Source organism: Scophthalmus maximus, chromosome 9 (assembly GCF_022379125.1).
Source record: "Scophthalmus maximus strain ysfricsl-2021 chromosome 9, ASM2237912v1, whole genome shotgun sequence".
In the NCBI taxonomy this organism is placed as follows: domain Eukaryota; kingdom Metazoa; phylum Chordata; class Actinopteri; order Pleuronectiformes; family Scophthalmidae; genus Scophthalmus; species Scophthalmus maximus.
Genome location: NC_061523.1, coordinates 228422 through 243230, shown reverse-complemented (window position 1 = coordinate 243230; position 14809 = coordinate 228422). Strand labels below are relative to the sequence as shown.

The 14809-nt window shown below is 40.7% G+C and overlaps 10 non-coding genes across 10 annotated transcripts; all 10 read left to right on the top strand.

The window, feature by feature from the left end:
- The first annotated feature begins 788 nt into the window (after positions 1–788).
- trnag-gcc lies at positions 789–859 on the top strand. The gene has a single exon. It is a non-coding gene; the product is annotated as a tRNA-Gly (tRNA).
- Positions 860–1536: 677 nt separating this feature from the next.
- trnag-acc lies at positions 1537–1607 on the top strand. Its single transcript has one exon. It is a non-coding gene; the product is annotated as a tRNA-Gly (tRNA).
- Positions 1608–2284: 677 nt separating this feature from the next.
- Positions 2285–2355, top strand: trnag-gcc. The gene has a single exon. It is a non-coding gene; the product is annotated as a tRNA-Gly (tRNA).
- Positions 2356–4514: 2159 nt separating this feature from the next.
- Positions 4515–4585, top strand: trnag-gcc. Its single transcript has one exon. It is a non-coding gene; the product is annotated as a tRNA-Gly (tRNA).
- A 2900-nt stretch (positions 4586–7485) lies between these two features.
- trnag-gcc lies at positions 7486–7556 on the top strand. The gene has a single exon. It is a non-coding gene; the product is annotated as a tRNA-Gly (tRNA).
- A 677-nt stretch (positions 7557–8233) lies between these two features.
- On the top strand, positions 8234–8304 carry trnag-gcc. The gene has a single exon. It is a non-coding gene; the product is annotated as a tRNA-Gly (tRNA).
- Positions 8305–9748: 1444 nt separating this feature from the next.
- trnag-gcc lies at positions 9749–9819 on the top strand. Its single transcript has one exon. It is a non-coding gene; the product is annotated as a tRNA-Gly (tRNA).
- Positions 9820–11238: 1419 nt separating this feature from the next.
- Positions 11239–11309, top strand: trnag-gcc. Its single transcript has one exon. It is a non-coding gene; the product is annotated as a tRNA-Gly (tRNA).
- Positions 11310–12732: 1423 nt separating this feature from the next.
- trnag-gcc lies at positions 12733–12803 on the top strand. Its single transcript has one exon. It is a non-coding gene; the product is annotated as a tRNA-Gly (tRNA).
- Positions 12804–13482: 679 nt separating this feature from the next.
- On the top strand, positions 13483–13553 carry trnag-gcc. The gene has a single exon. It is a non-coding gene; the product is annotated as a tRNA-Gly (tRNA).
- The last annotated feature ends 1256 nt before the right edge of the window (positions 13554–14809 follow it).

Genomic DNA, 14809 nt, shown 5'->3' with positions numbered 1-14809 from the left:
TTTTAGTGGGCGTGGTCAGAATATTGGATACAAGAAATAGCAAAACAAGCATTGGTGGTTCAGTGGTAGAATTCTCGCCTTCCACTCGGGTTCGATTCTCGGCTAATGCATTATGCGTTGTTTCATAGTAACATCTAACTGTTCCATTCAAGTCTTAATTGCTTCTGTAGCAGGATTGTTATCCGCAGCAGACGCCAGCTGGACCGTTAGTCCTGTTTTCCCCCAGGAACAAGGTTCCAGTCTTTCAATCAAATTGAAGATAGAGGGTCGCGATGCTCATTTGTTACTGGTAAATGACTGATTTAAATTCATTATTTCTTTCCCAAATTACCAAGAATTAATTCAAAACGACTTCAACAACAGATGGGTATGCCACCGACAGGTGACTCTTGTTCAGAATTTTTGTATGGACAGGTACATGTACATGGTAGTAATGTCGGTCCTCACCCAATGGCCTGGTACAAAACTTTTGGGCAAGTACTGCACAGCAATGCTCTAAAATGTACATGTATCTCAATTTTTCACACATTGGAAGTACATTTTCTGTAACAGTCAAGTCGTCTTTGTGTTGCTGTTACTTTAGAACATTGATTTTAGTCATGTAGTTTTCTATCACCAAATAAGCCTAATTGGTGCAGTACGTAGCAGTCATTGTCATAATCTGAAAGTTTTGTGGAGAAAGGGGGTCTTTGAAGTAGTACGCAAATCAGAAACCCTGTCCATTCAAAGACTACTGGCCCTTTTAGTTGGCGTGGTCAGGATATTGGATACAAGAAATAGCAAAACAAGCATTGGTGGTTCAGTGGTAGAATTCTCCCCTGCCACGCGGGAGACTCGGGTTCGATTCCCGGCTAATGCATTATGCATTGTTTCATAGTACATCAAACTGTGCCCTTCAAGTCTTAATTGCTTCTGTATCCGGATAACAATCCGCACCAGATGCCAGCTGGACCGTTAGTCCTGTTTTCCCCCAGGAACAAGGTTCCAGTCTTTCAATCAAATTGAAGATAGAGGGTCGCGATGCTCATTTGTTACTGGTAAATGACTGATTTAAATTCATTCTTTCTTTCCCAAATTACCAAGAATTAATTCAAAACGACTTCAACAACAGATGGGTATGCCACCGACAGGTGACTCTTGTTCAGAATTTTTGTATGGACAGGTACATGTACATGGTAGTAATGTCGGTCCTCACCCAATGGCCTGGTACAAAACTTTTGGGCAAGTACTGCACAGCAATGCTCTAAAATGTACATGTATCTCAATTTTTCACACATTGGAAGTACATTTTCTGTAACAGTCAAGTCGTCTTTGTGTTGCTGTTACTTTAGAACATTGATTTTAGTCATGTAGTTTTCTATCACCAAATAAGCCTAATTGGTGCAGTACGCAGCAGTCATTGTCATAATCTGAAAGTTTTGTGGAGAAAGGGGGTCTTTGAAGTAGTACGCAAATCAGAAACCCTGTCCATTCAAAGACTACTGGCCCTTTTAGTGGGCGTGGTCAGAATATTGGATACAAGAAATAGCAAAACAAGCATTGGTGGTTCAGTGGTAGAATTCTTGCATACCACGCGGGAGACTCGGGTTCGATTCCCGGCTAATGCATTATGCATTGTTTCATAGTACATCAAACTGTGCCCTTCAAGTCTTAATTGCTTCTGTATCCGGATAACAATCCGCACCAGATGCCAGCTGGACCGTTAGTCCTGTTTTCCCCCAGGAACAAGGTTCCAGTCTTTCAATCAAATTGAAGATAGAGGGTCGCGATGCTCATTTGTTACTGGTAAATGACTGATTTAAATTCATTATTTCTTTCCCAAATTACCAAGAATTAAATCAAAACGACTTCAACAACAGATGGGTATGCCACTGACAGGTGACTCTTGTTCAGAATTTTTGTATGGACAGGTACATGTACATGGTAGTAATATCGGTCCTCACCCAATGGCCTGGTACAAAACTTTTGGGCAAGTACTGCACAGCAATGCTCTAAAATGTACATGTATCTCAATTTTTCACACATTGGAAGTACATTTTCTGTAACAGTCAAGTCGTCTTTGTGTTTCTGTTACTTTAGAACATTGATTTTAGTCATGTAGTTTTCTATCACCAAATAAGCCTAATTGGTGCAGTACGCAGCAGTCATTGTCATAATCTGAAAGTTTTGTGGAGAAAGGGGGTCTTTGAAGTAGTACGCAAATCAGAAACCCTGTCCATTCAAAGACTACTGGCCCTTTTAGTGGGCGTGGTCAGAATATTGGATACAAGAAATAGCAAAACAAGCATTGGTGGTTCAGTGGTAGAATTCTCCCCTGCCACGCGGGAGACTCGGGTTCGATTCCCGGCTAATGCATTATGCATTGTTTCATAGTACATCAAACTGTGCCCTTCAAGTCTTAATTGCTTCTGTATCCGGATAACAATCCGCACCAGATGCCAGCTGGACTGTTAGACCTGTGTTGCCCCAGGTGCTATTCCTGTCTACCAATCAAATTGAAGATAGAGGGTCGCAATACTCATTTGCAACTGGTAAATGACTCTGAGATTTAAATTCATTATTTCTTTCTCAAATTGCCAAGAATTAATTCAAAACGACTTCAACAACAGATGGGTATGCCACCGACAGGTGACTCTTGTTCAGAATTTTTGTATGGACAGGTACATGTACATGGTAGTAATGTCGGTCCTCACCCAATGGCCTGGTACAAAACTTTTGGGCAAGTACTGCACAGCAATGCTCTAAAATGTACATGTATCTCAATTTTTCACACATTGGAAGTACATTTTCTGTAACAGTCAAGTCGTCTTTGTGTTTCTGTTACTTTAGAACATTGATTTTAGTCATGTAGTTTTCTATCACCAAATAAGCCTAATTGGTGCAGTACGTAGCAGTCATTGTCATAATCTGAAAGTTTTGTGGAGAAAGGGGGTCTTTGAAGTAGTACGCAAATCAGAATCCCTGTCCATTCAAAGACTACTGGCCCTTTTAGTGGGCGTGGTCAGAATATTGGATACAAGAAATAGCAAAACAAGCATTGGTGGTTCAGTGGTAGAATTCTCGCCTTCCACTCGGGTTCGATTCTCGGCTAATGCATTATGCGTTGTTTCATAGTAACATCTAACTGTTCCATTCAAGTCTTAATTGCTTCTGTAGCAGGATAACAATCCGCACCAGATGCCAGCTGGACCGTTAGTCCTGTTTTCCCCCAGGAACAAGGTTCCAGTCTTTCAATCAAATTGAAGATAGAGGGTCGCGATGCTCATTTGTTACTGGTAAATGACTGATTTAAATTCATTATTTCTTTCCCAAATTACCAAGAATTAATTCAAAACGACTTCAACAACAGATGGGTATGCCACCGACAGGTGACTCTTGTTCAGAATTTTTGTATGGACAGGTACATGTACATGGTAGTAATGTCGGTCCTCACCCAATGGCCTGGTACAAAACTTTTGGGAGAGTACTGCACAGCAATGCTCTAAAATGTACATGTATCTCAATTTTTCACACATTGGAAGTACATTTTCTGTAACAGTCAAGTCGTCTTTGTGTTGCTGTTACTTTAGAACATTGATTTTAGTCATGTAGTTTTCTATCACCAAATAAGCCTAATTGGTGCAGTACGCAGCAGTCATTGTCATAATCTGAAAGTTTTGTGGAGAAAGGGGGTCTTTGAAGTAGTACGCAAATCAGAAACCCTGTCCATTCAAAGACTACTGGCCCTTTTAGTGGGCGTGGTCAGAATATTGGATACAAGAAATAGCAAAACAAGCATTGGTGGTTCAGTGGTAGAATTCTCGCCTTCCACTCGGGTTCGATTCTCGGCTAATGCATTATGCGTTGTTTCATAGTAACATCTAACTGTTCCATTCAAGTCTTAATTGCTTCTGTAGCAGGATTGTTATCCGCAGCAGACGCCAGCTGGACCGTTAGTCCTGTTTTCCCCCAGGAACAAGGTTCCAGTCTTTCAATCAAATTGAAGATAGAGGGTCGCGATGCTCATTTGTTACTGGTAAATGACTGATTTAAATTCATTATTTCTTTCCCAAATTACCAAGAATTAAATCAAAACGACTTCAACAACAGATGGGTATGCCACTGACAGGTGACTCTTGTTCAGAATTTTTGTATGGACAGGTACATGTACATGGTAGTAATATCGGTCCTCACCCAATGGCCTGGTACAAAACTTTTGGGCAAGTACTGCACAGCAATGCTCTAAAATGTACATGTATCTCAATTTTTCACACATTGGAAGTACATTTTCTGTAACAGTCAAGTCGTCTTTGTGTTTCTGTTACTTTAGAACATTGATTTTAGTCATGTAGTTTTCTATCACCAAATAAGCCTAATTGGTGCAGTACGCAGCAGTCATTGTCATAATCTGAAAGTTTTGTGGAGAAAGGGGGTCTTTGAAGTAGTACGCAAATCAGAAACCCTGTCCATTCAAAGACTACTGGCCCTTTTAGTGGGCGTGGTCAGAATATTGGATACAAGAAATAGCAAAACAAGCATTGGTGGTTCAGTGGTAGAATTCTCGCCTGCCACGCGGGAGACTCGGGTTCGATTCCCGGCTAATGCATTATGCATTGTTTCATAGTACATCAAACTGTGCCCTTCAAGTCTTAATTGCTTCTGTATCCGGATAACAATCCGCACCAGATGCCAGCTGGACCGTTAGTCCTGTTTTCCCCCAGGAACAAGGTTCCAGTCTTTCAATCAAATTGAAGATAGAGGGTCGCAATACTCATTTGCAACTGGTAAATGACTCTGAGATTTAAATTCATTATTTCTTTCTCAAATTGCCAAGAATTAATTCAAAACGACTTCAACAACAGATGGGTATGCCACCGACAGGTGACTCTTGTTCAGAATTTTTGTATGGACAGGTACATGTACATGGTAGTAATGTCGGTCCTCACCCAATGGCCTGGTACAAAACTTTTGGGCAAGTACTGCACAGCAATGCTCTAAAATGTACATGTATCTCAATTTTTCACACATTGGAAGTACATTTTCTGTAACAGTCAAGTCGTCTTTGTGTTTCTGTTACTTTAGAACATTGATTTTAGTCATGTAGTTTTCTATCACCAAATAAGCCTAATTGGTGCAGTACGCAGCAGTCATTGTCATAATCTGAAAGTTTTGTGGAGAAAGGGGGTCTTTGAAGTAGTACGCAAATCAGAAACCCTGTCCATTCAAAGACTACTGGCCCTTTTAGTGGGCGTGGTCAGAATATTGGATACAAGAAATAGCAAAACAAGCATTGGTGGTTCAGTGGTAGAATTCTCGCCTTCCACTCGGGTTCGATTCTCGGCTAATGCATTATGCGTTGTTTCATAGTAACATCTAACTGTTCCATTCAAGTCTTAATTGCTTCTGTAGCAGGATTGTTATCCGCAGCAGACGCCAGCTGGACCGTTAGTCCTGTTTTCCCCCAGGAACAAGGTTCCAGTCTTTCAATCAAATTGAAGATAGAGGGTCGCGATGCTCATTTGTTACTGGTAAATGACTGATTTAAATTCATTATTTCTTTCCCAAATTACCAAGAATTAATTCAAAACGACTTCAACAACAGATGGGTATGCCACCGACAGGTGACTCTTGTTCAGAATTTTTGTATGGACAGGTACATGTACATGGTAGTAATGTCGGTCCTCACCCAATGGCCTGGTACAAAACTTTTGGGAGAGTACTGCACAGCAATGCTCTAAAATGTACATGTATCTCAATTTTTCACACATTGGAAGTACATTTTCTGTAACAGTCAAGTCGTCTTTGTGTTTCTGTTACTTTAGAACATTGATTTTAGTCATGTAGTTTTCTATCACCAAATAAGCCTAATTGGTGCAGTACGTAGCAGTCATTGTCATAATCTGAAAGTTTTGTGGAGAAAGGGGGTCTTTGAAGTAGTACGCAAATCAGAATCCCTGTCCATTCAAAGACTACTGGCCCTTTTAGTGGGCGTGGTCAGAATATTGGATACAAGAAATAGCAAAACAAGCATTGGTGGTTCAGTGGTAGAATTCTCGCCTTCCACTCGGGTTCGATTCCCGGCTAATGCATTATGCATTGTTTCATAGTACATCAAACTGTGCCCTTCAAGTCTTAATTGCTTCTGTATCCGGATAACAATCCGCACCAGATGCCAGCTGGACCGTTAGTCCTGTTTTCCCCCAGGAACAAGGTTCCAGTCTTTCAATCAAATTGAGGATAGAGGGTCGCGATGCTCATTTGTTACTGGTAAATGACTGATTTAAATTCATTATTTCTTTCCCAAATTACCAAGAATTAATTCAAAACGACTTCAACAACAGATGGGTATGCCACCGACAGGTGACTCTTGTTCAGAATTTTTGTATGGACAGGTACATGTACATGGTAGTAATGTCGGTCCTCACCCAATGGCCTGGTACAAAACTTTTGGGAGAGTACTGCACAGCAATGCTCTAAAATGTACATGTATCTCAATTTTTCACACATTGGAAGTACATTTTCTGTAACAGTCAAGTCGTCTTTGTGTTGCTGTTACTTTAGAACATTGATTTTAGTCATGTAGTTTTCTATCACCAAATAAGCCTAATTGGTGCAGTACGCAGCAGTCATTGTCATAATCTGAAAGTTTTGTGGAGAAAGGGGGTCTTTGAAGTAGTACGCAAATCAGAAACCCTGTCCATTCAAAGACTACTGGCCCTTTTAGTGGGCGTGGTCAGAATATTGGATACAAGAAATAGCAAAACAAGCATTGGTGGTTCAGTGGTAGAATTCTCGCCTTCCACTCGGGTTCGATTCTCGGCTAATGCATTATGCGTTGTTTCATAGTAACATCTAACTGTTCCATTCAAGTCTTAATTGCTTCTGTAGCAGGATTGTTATCCGCAGCAGACGCCAGCTGGACCGTTAGTCCTGTTTTCCCCCAGGAACAAGGTTCCAGTCTTTCAATCAAATTGAAGATAGAGGGTCGCGATGCTCATTTGTTACTGGTAAATGACTGATTTAAATTCATTCTTTCTTTCCCAAATTACCAAGAATTAATTCAAAACGACTTTAACAACAGATGGGTATGCCACCGACAGGTGACTCTTGTTCAGAATTTTTGTATGGACAGGTACATGTACATGGTAGTAATGTCGGTCCTCACCCAATGGCCTGGTACAAAACTTTTGGGAGAGTACTGCACAGCAATGCTCTAAAATGTACATGTATCTCAATTTTTCACACATTGGAAGTACATTTTCTGTAACAGTCAAGTCGTCTTTGTGTTGCTGTTACTTTAGAACATTGATTTTAGTCATGTAGTTTTCTATCACCAAATAAGCCTAATTGGTGCAGTACGCAGCAGTCATTGTCATAATCTGAAAGTTTTGTGGAGAAAGGGGGTCTTTGAAGTAGTACGCAAATCAGAAACCCTGTCCATTCAAAGACTACTGGCCCTTTTAGTTGGCGTGGTCACAATATTGGATACAAGAAATAGCAAAACAAGCATTGGTGGTTCAGTGGTAGAATTCTCGCCTGCCACGCGGGAGACTCGGGTTCGATTCCCGGCTAATGCATTATGCATTGTTTCATAGTACATCAAACTGTGCCCTTCAAGTCTTAATTGCTTCTGTATCCGGATAACAATCCGCACCAGATGCCAGCTGGACCGTTAGTCCTGTTTTCCCCCAGGAACAAGGTTCCAGTCTTTCAATCAAATTGAGGATAGAGGGTCGCGATGCTCATTTGTTACTGGTAAATGACTGATTTAAATTCATTATTTCTTTCCCAAATTACCAAGAATTAATTCAAAACGACTTCAACAACAGATGGGTATGCCACCGACAGGTGACTCTTGTTCAGAATTTTTGTATGGACAGGTACATGTACATGGTAGTAATGTCGGTCCTCACCCAATGGCCTGGTACAAAACTTTTGGGAGAGTACTGCACAGCAATGCTCTAAAATGTACATGTATCTCAATTTTTCACACATTGGAAGTACATTTTCTGTAACAGTCAAGTCGTCTTTGTGTTGCTGTTACTTTAGAACATTGATTTTAGTCATGTAGTTTTCTATCACCAAATAAGCCTAATTGGTGCAGTACGCAGCAGTCATTGTCATAATCTGAAAGTTTTGTGGAGAAAGGGGGTCTTTGAAGTAGTACGCAAATCAGAAACCCTGTCCATTCAAAGACTACTGGCCCTTTTAGTGGGCGTGGTCAGAATATTGGATACAAGAAATAGCAAAACAAGCATTGGTGGTTCAGTGGTAGAATTCTCGCCTGCCACGCGGGAGACTCGGGTTCGATTCCCGGCTAATGCATTATACATTGTTTCATAGTACATCAAACTGTGCCCTTCAAGTCTTAATTGCTTCTGTATCCGGATAACAATCCGCACCAGATGCCAGCTGGACTGTTAGACCTGTGTTGCCCCAGGTGCTATTCCTGTCTACCAATCAAATTGAAGATAGAGGGTCGCAATACTCATTTGCAACTGGTAAATGACTCTGAGATTTAAATTCATTATTTCTTTCTCAAATTGCCAAGAATTAATTCAAAACGACTTCAACAACAGATGGGTATGCCACCGACAGGTGACTCTTGTTCAGAATTTTTGCATGGACAGGTACATGTACATGGTAGTAATGTCGGTCCTCACCCAATGGCCTGGTACAAAACTTTTGGGCAAGTACTGCACAGCAATGCTCTAAAATGTACATGTATCTCAATTTTTCACACATTGGAAGTACATTTTCTGTAACAGTCAAGTCGTCTTTGTGTTTCTGTTACTTTAGAACATTGATTTTAGTCATGTAGTTTTCTATCACCAAATAAGCCTAATTGGTGCAGTACGTAGCAGTCATTGTAGCAGTCATTGTCATAATCGGAAAGTTTTGTGGAGAAAGGGGGTCTTTGAAGTAGTACGCAAATCAGAAACCCTGTCCATTCAAAGACTACTGGCCCTTTTAGTGGGCGTGGTCAGAATATTGGATACAAGAAATAGCAAAACAAGCATTGGTGGTTCAGTGGTAGAATTCTCGCCTTCCACTCGGGTTCGATTCTCGGCTAATGCATTATGCGTTGTTTCATAGTAACATCTAACTGTTCCATTCAAGTCTTAATTGCTTCTGTAGCAGGATTGTTATCCGCAGCAGACGCCAGCTGGACCGTTAGTCCTGTTTTCCCCCAGGAACAAGGTTCCAGTCTTTCAATCAAATTGAAGATAGAGGGTCGCGATGCTCATTTGTTACTGGTAAATGACTGATTTAAATTCATTCTTTCTTTCCCAAATTACCAAGAATTAATTCAAAACGACTTTAACAACAGATGGGTATGCCACCGACAGGTGACTCTTGTTCAGAATTTTTGTATGGAATTTTTGTATGGACAGGTACATGTACATGGTAGTAATGTCGGTCCTCACCCAATGGCCTGGTACAAAACTTTTGGGAGAGTACTGCACAGCAATGCTCTAAAATGTACATTTATCTCAATTTTTCACACATTGGAAGTACATTTTCTGTAACAGTCAAGTCGTCTTTGTGTTGCTGTTACTTTAGAACATTGATTTTAGTCATGTAGTTTTCTATCACCAAATAAGCCTATTTGGTGCAGTACGCAGCAGTCATTGTCGTAATCTGAAAGTTTTGTGGAGAAAGGGGGTCTTTGAAGTAGTACGCAAATCAGAAACCCTGTCCATTCAAAGACTACTGGCCCTTTTAGTGGGCGTGGTCAGAATATTGGATACAAGAAATAGCAAAACAAGCATTGGTGGTTCAGTGGTAGAATTCTCGCCTGCCACGCGGGAGACTCGGGTTCGATTCCCGGCTAATGCATTATGCATTGTTTCATAGTACATCAAACTGTGCCCTTCAAGTCTTAATTGCTTCTGTATCCGGATAACAATCCGCACCAGATGCCAGCTGGACTGTTAGACCTGTGTTGCCCCAGGTGCTATTCCTGTCTACCAATCAAATTGAAGATAGAGGGTCGCAATACTCATTTGCAACTGGTAAATGACTCTGAGATTTAAATTCATTATTTCTTTCTCAAATTGCCAAGAATTAATTCAAAACGACTTCAACAACAGATGGGTATGCCACCGACAGGTGACTCTTGTTCAGAATTTTTGTATGGACAGGTACATGTACATGGTAGTAATGTCGGTCCTCACCCAATGGCCTGGTACAAAACTTTTGGGCAAGTACTGCACAGCAATGCTCTAAAATGTATATGTATCTCAATTTTTCACACATTGGAAGTACATTTTCTGTAACAGTCAAGTCGTCTTTGTGTTTCTGTTACTTTAGAACATTGATTTTAGTCATGTAGTTTTCTATCACCAAATAAGCCTAATTGGTGCAGTACGTAGCAGTCATTGTCATAATCTGAAAGTTTTGTGGAGAAAGGGGGTCTTTGAAGTAGTACGCAAATCAGAAACCCTGTCCATTCAAAGACTACTGGCCCTTTTAGTGGGCGTGGTCAGAATATTGGATACAAGAAATAGCAAAACAAGCATTGGTGGTTCAGTGGTAGAATTCTCGCCTTCCACTCGGGTTCGATTCTCGGCTAATGCATTATGCGTTGTTTCATAGTAACATCTAACTGTTCCATTCAAGTCTTAATTGCTTCTGTAGCAGGATTGTTATCCGCAGCAGACGCCAGCTGGACCGTTAGTCCTGTTTTCCCCCAGGAACAAGGTTCCAGTCTTTCAATCAAATTGAAGATAGAGGGTCGCGATGCTCATTTGCAACTGGTAAATGACTGATTTAAATTCATTATTTCTTTCCCAAATTACCAAGAATTAATTCAAAACGACTTCAACAACAGATGGGTATGCCACCGACAGGTGACTCTTGTTCAGAATTTTTGTATGGACAGGTACATGTACATGGTAGTAATGTCGGTCCTCACCCAATGGCCTGGTACAAAACTTTTGGGAGAGTACTGCACAGCAATGCTCTAAAATGTACATGTATCTCAATTTTTCACACATTGGAAGTACATTTTCTGTAACAGTCAAGTCGTCTTTGTGTTTCTGTTACTTTAGAACATTGATTTTAGTCATGTAGTTTTCTATCACCAAATAAGCCTAATTGGTGCAGTACGTAGCAGTCATTTTCATAATCTGAAAGTTTTGTGGAGAAAGGGGGTCTTTGAAGTAGTACGCAAATCAGAAACCCTGTCCATTCAAAGACTACTGGCCCTTTTAGTGGGCGTGGTCAGAATATTGGATACAAGAAATAGCAAAGCAAGCATTGGTGGTTCAGTGGTAGAATTCTCGCCTGCCACGCGGGAGACTCGGGTTCGATTCCCGGCTAATGCATTATGCATTGTTTCATAGTACATCAAACTGTGCCCTTCAAGTCTTAATTGCTTCTGTATCCGGATAACAATCCGCACCAGATGCCAGCTGGACTGTTAGACCTGTGTTGCCCCAGGTGCTATTCCTGTCTACCAATCAAATTGAAGATAGAGGGTCGCAATACTCATTTGCCACTGGTAAATGACTCTGAGATTTAAATTCATTATTTCTTTCTCAAATTGCCAAGAATTAATTCAAAACGACTTCAACAACAGATGGGTATGCCACCGACAGGTGACTCTTGTTCAGAATTTTTGTATGGACAGGTACATGTACATGGTAGTAATGTCGGTCCTCACCCAATGGCCTGGTACAAAACTTTTGGCCAAGTACTGGACAGCAATGCTCTAAAATGTACATGTATCTCAATTTTTCACACATTGGAAGTACATTTTCTGTAACAGTCAAGTCGTCTTTGTGTTTCTGTTACTTTAGAACATTGATTTTAGTCATGTAGTTCTCTATCACCAAATAAGCCTAATTGGTGCAGTACGTAGCAGTCATTGTCATACTCTGAAAGTTTTGTGGAGAAAGGGGGTCTTTGAAGTAGTACGCAAATCAGAAACCCTGTCCATTCAAAGACTACTGGCCCTTTTAGTGGGCGTGGTCAGAATATTGGATACAAGAAATACCAAAACAAGCATTGGTGGTTCAGTGGTAGAATTCTCACCTTCCACTTGGGTTCGATTCCCGGCTAATGCATTATGCGTTGTTTCATAGTAACATCTAACTGTTCCATTCAAGTCTTAATTGCTTCTGTAGCAGGATTGTTATCCGCAGCAGACGCCAGCTGGACTGTTAGTCCTGTGTTCCCCCAGGTGCTAGGTTCCAGCCTTTCAATCAAATTGAAGATAGAGGGTCGCGATGCTCATTTGCAACTGGTAAATGACTCTGAGATTTAAATTCATTATTTCTTTCTCAAATTGCCAAGAATTAATTCAAAACGACTTCAACAACAGATGGGTATGCCACCGACAGGTGACTCTTGTTCAGAATTTTCGTATGGACAGGTACATGTACATGGTAGTAATGTCGGTCCTCACCCAATGGCCTGGTACAAAACTTTTGGCCAAGTACTGGACAGCAATGCTCTAAAATGTACATGTATCTCAATTTTTCACACATTGGAAGTACATTTTCTGTAACAGTCAAGTCGTCTTTGTGTTTCTGTTGCTTTAGAACATTGATTTTAGTCATGTAGTTTTCTATCACCAAATAAGCCTAATTGGTGCAGTACGTAGCAGTCATTGTCATAATCTGAAAGTTTTGTGGAGAAAGGGGGTCTTTGAAGTAGTACGCAAATCAGAAACCCTGTCCATTCAAAGACTACTGGCCCTTCTAGTGGGCGTGGTCAGAATATTGGATACAAGACATAGCAAAACAAGCATTGGTGGTTCAGTGGTAGAATTCTCGCCTGCCACGCGGGAGACTCGGGTTCGATTCCCGGCTAATTCATTATGCATTGTTTCATAGTACATCAAACTGTGCCCTTCAAGTCTTAATTGCTTCTGTATCCGGATAACAATCCGCACCAGATGCCAGCTGGACTGTTAGACCTGTGTTGCCCCAGGTGCTAATCCTGTCTACCAATCAAATTGAAGATAGAGGGTCGCAATACTCATTTGCAACTGGTAAATGACTCTGAGATTTAAATTCATTATTTCTTTCTCAAATTGCCAAGAATTAATTCAAAACGACTTCAACAACAGATGGGTATGCCACCGACAGGTGACTCTTGTTCAGAATTTTCGTATGGACAGGTACATGTACATGGTAGTAATGTCGGTCCTCACCCAATGGCCTGGTACAAAACTTTTGGCCAAGTACTGGACAGCAATGCTCTAAAATGTACATGTATCTCAATTTTTCACACATTGGAAGTACATTTTCTGTAACAGTCAAGTCGTCTTTGTGTTTCTGTTGCTTTAGAACATTGATTTTAGTCATGTAGTTTTCTATCACCAAATAAGCCTAATTGGTGCAGTACGTAGCAGTCATTGTCATAATCTGAAAGTTTTGTGGAGAAAGGGGGTCTTTGAAGTAGTACGCAAATCAGAAACCCTGTCCATTCAAAGACTACTGGCCCTTCTAGTGGGCGTGGTCAGAATATTGGATACAAGACATAGCAAAACAAGCATTGGTGGTTCAGTGGTAGAATTCTCGCCTGCCACGCGGGAGACTCGGGTTCGATTCCCGGCTAATTCATTATGCATTGTTTCATAGTACATCAAACTGTGCCCTTCAAGTCTTAATTGCTTCTGTATCCGGATAACAATCCGCACCAGATGCCAGCTGGACTGTTAGACCTGTGTTGCCCCAGGTGCTAATCCTGTCTACCAATCAAATTGAAGATAGAGGGTCGCAATACTCATTTGCAACTGGTAAATGACTCTGAGATTTAAATTCATTATTTCTTTCTCAAATTGCCAAGAATTAATTCAAAACGACTTCAACAACAGATGGGTATGCCACCGACAGGTGACTCTTGTTCAGAATTTTTGTATGGACAGGTACATGCACATGGTAGTAATGTCGGTCCTCACCCAATGGCCTGGTACAAAACTTTTGGGCAAGTACTGCACAGCAATGCTCTAAAATGTACATGTATCTCAATTTTTCACACATTGGAAGTACATTTTCTGTAACAGTCAAGTCGTCTTTGTGTTTCTGTTACTTTAGAACATTGATTTTAGTCATGTAGTTTTCTATCACCAAATAAGCCTAATTGGTGCAGTACGTAGCCGTCATTGTCATAATCTGAAAGTTTTGTGGAGAAAAGGGGTCTTTGAAGTAGTACGCAAATCAGAAACCCTGTCCATTCAAAGACTACTGGCCCTTTTAGTGGGCGTGGTCAGAATATTGGATACAAGAAACACCAAAACAAGCATTGGTGGTTCAGTGACTTTTGTTCTGAATTTTTGTATGGACAGGTACATGTACATGGCAGTAATATCGGTCCTCACCCAATGGCCTGGTACAAAACTTTTGGGCAAGTACTGAACAGCAATACTCTAAAATGTACAGGCAAACTGTCAAATTGAAGATAGAGGGTCGCAATGCCATGTACATTTACCTGTCCATACAAATATTCAGAGCACGTGGTGCAACACAGGACTAACAGTCCAGCTGGTCCGTCTGCTGCGGATAAAAATCCTGATACAGAAGAAATAAGACTTGAAGGGCACAGTTTGTCGTTACCATGAAACATCGCATATTACTGCAATTGATTGATTGACTTGTGTACACTTGGTGGAAGTTGAAACCCCATAGTGAGGTATTTGAAATGGACAGTAATTTTTTTCTGCTTTTGTACACAATTAAACTATGACAAAAAGAGTTAGCATTGGTATCATATTGATTTAAACATAAGTATAATTGTCAGTTAGTTTTTGCTGTGAGAGTAATATAAATAAAAATGTGTGCAATTAGAAAAAAAGGACAAGTATTCACAATTTAACCAT